This window comes from Montipora capricornis, chromosome 9 (genome assembly GCF_036669925.1).
Source record: "Montipora capricornis isolate CH-2021 chromosome 9, ASM3666992v2, whole genome shotgun sequence".
Lineage (NCBI taxonomy): Eukaryota > Metazoa > Cnidaria > Anthozoa > Scleractinia > Acroporidae > Montipora > Montipora capricornis.
This window is the reverse complement of record NC_090891.1, coordinates 36,621,530-36,624,205: the sequence shown is the minus strand read 5'-3', so window position 1 is coordinate 36,624,205 and position 2,676 is coordinate 36,621,530. Positions and strand designations below refer to the sequence as shown.

The following is a 2,676-nucleotide window of genomic DNA, read 5'->3' as shown; positions in this document are numbered from 1 at the left end:
TGTTACTCGTATGTTACTCGTATGTTACCCGTATGTACTCGTGTGGTGTTTTAGTCATGATCGTTTCAGGAGACACTAATCTTCGGCAAGATGTTACCAATTAATCGAAATATCAACTAATAGAGTATTGTGTTTCATAATTTAGAGGGTATCCTAATATGAATCGTGCAAACGATTCTTACCGGAAAACCCAACGGCAAAAAAAAAAAAAATTATATATATATATATATAATATGAAGACAAGCAAATGAAGACAAACCATAAACCTTTTTTACACACCAAAATATGTAGGGCGGTGTTGTTTTGATATGTAGGTCATGTCAAAATATGTAGGTCGGTGTTTTATAACTGACTCTTCCTTGCCGAGTTTAGTCAACAAGTAACTCTACCCACTACAAGTGCAGCTGCTGCCAAAATTCATTCCGTCAGTGATTACTGTCAATGAGTTAACTTTCATTATAAGAGCGTTTTCAATAGCTTTTCGATCAGGTACACTAACCTGCGAACTCAATTTAGAGCTGCACGAAAAGAAGCACATAGGTGGTCCCTTACCCTTCAGCATGGTAAACAAAGGACTCTTCTTCGCTTTAACCCTTCTTCTGGTGACAGCTTTAATAAGTGAATCTGAATCAGTTTTTAACACCGGGATACAATACCAGAAAGACAAGGGAGACAAGAAAGAGAAAGGATTTTTCGAAGAAAAGAAAAGTGCCCGAGTAAGTAACCGTAGCTTATAATTCCTATCATGATTATTCACTGCTCGACGCTCTGAATCTGAGAGCCGCCCCTGTTTTTCCTTTGGTATTTTCGGGAACGGCTGATTCAACGAATGAAATTGGCGGTATGTGTCGAAATTGGTCCACTACGCATAATGACACTGAAAAGAATGGAGACATTTTAAAAAGGAAAAAACCATGCATGATTGAGTGTATTAATACAACATCAAATAACTCTAAAATGTAATGACAAGGAACCAGATAACACTACAAATTTTATCGTTTTTTTTTAATAAATGAAGTTATTGCAACTTTGAAGAGTTTGCTTTATTCTTATAAAGTTTATGGATGCTTGGATTGAAGGTTTTAATATTTTTCTCTCTCTTCTTTTAATTTCAGAATGAAGAGGGGATGGATTCGCCGGATATGAACGATTTTTCTCTGCGTAAACGAGAGCTTTGTGCCGCTGCGGAAAGATTGGGCTGTTGAAAATATAGACGTGTTAATTTGTAGTGATATAGAAATGTAATCCAGTTGATGTTTTACCTATATAGAGCAATAAAACGAAATGCATTAATCATAACTGTGTAGAGCTTCTCGTTTAAACTTGTGAAGACATTTTTTCCCTTTCATTTTCTCTCGACGTATAATTCGTTTTCTGAGGGTCGTCCGAGATAGGGAAACCTCACAAATTAGAACTGACGGACTGGAGAAAAGTATCTTAAGTTTCCTTAGCGGGAACGTTAGCTAATTGAGTCCTTCCCAGGGGTTTGGGGAAACAAGTGATCATGGCTAAGTTAAACTGGGGCACTCGGGAACAATGACAAAATATTTTAGGGAACCACTGAACATAAACAATTTTAGGGGGCAAAAAGCTGGGAACAAGTTTGAAAATACTTCCGGGAATAAGGGAACACAATCAAATTTTGAAAGGGAACAAGGAAACCAGCACACCCTACTGTGAGGGACTCCTACTTCACGGTCAAAGAGCAAGGAGAAAGAGAAAGAGCACGAATTAATTTGAATTCGAAAACAAGAGAACAAGAACTGATAGTCACTCTATACTGCTTAACCGTCATTGCCTGCTCCTGATTACGGTATACGTATTTCCTTTGTCTAACATGGGACCAAAATTCTCCGAACCACAGTTAAATAATTGCTGAAATGTTTAACAACTATTATTAAATTATCAGCTTCGTATTATCTCGGTTATAAGCTAACATACCTTAGTTTGGACCTTATATGGTAAATGTTTGCGCTAAGCGTTGATAACCTACGTTTTTTTTGCCACAAATTCCTCTCTGAATAAAGCAAAAAAAACACATTTTTGGATCAATTCCGACGTTTAGAAGTACACAAAAAGGTAACAAATGTTTTTGTGATTTCGCAAGGATTTGCTATCTTTTTCGCTCGTATTTGCTCCCTTGTTTCGCTCGTATTTCTTTTTTTCTAAACTTTTGGAGTTTAAGGAATTTAATAAGACACTTATTCCATTCACGCTTGTTGGATATGAGACTGGTTATAGCCAACTCGGCTGTATATACGCGCCTCGTTGGCTATTTACCATCTCATATCCAACGCGCGCTCATGGGATAATTGTTAATTATTCTACGAGGAAGCGCTGGAAATGAAGTTATAATCACTTTATATCCAGCAAGCCCGAGTAGAACAATTGCTTTATTAAAAACTCCAGGATCAACAACTCCTCCATGTTGATTTTATTTATCTGCCTCGGTCAATTCCGGTCCAAAACGGCTTTTGTCGGTCATTTTTTCTCAAAGCTGCAAAAATGTTTTCAGTTCGCTTTATCGCTGAAGCGTTTCTTGACCATATTAGGTACAGCAGGTATATTTAACAATTAAACCTGTAGCCCGCAAGGGCTACGGGTCAATAGCCCACGAGGCGAGGCCGAATGGGCTATTCACTCGTGGCCCTTGAGGGCCTTCCGGTTCAAAATAGT

General features: G+C 37.9%; 1 long non-coding RNA gene across 1 annotated transcript; it reads left to right on the top strand.

Annotated features, from left to right (window-relative positions):
- Positions 1–399: 399 nt before the first annotated feature.
- LOC138016035 (uncharacterized) lies at positions 400–1,299 on the top strand. Its single transcript, XR_011125695.1, has 2 exons — positions 400–716; positions 1,116–1,299. It is a non-coding gene; the product is annotated as an uncharacterized lncRNA (long non-coding RNA).
- The last annotated feature ends 1,377 nt before the right edge of the window (positions 1,300–2,676 follow it).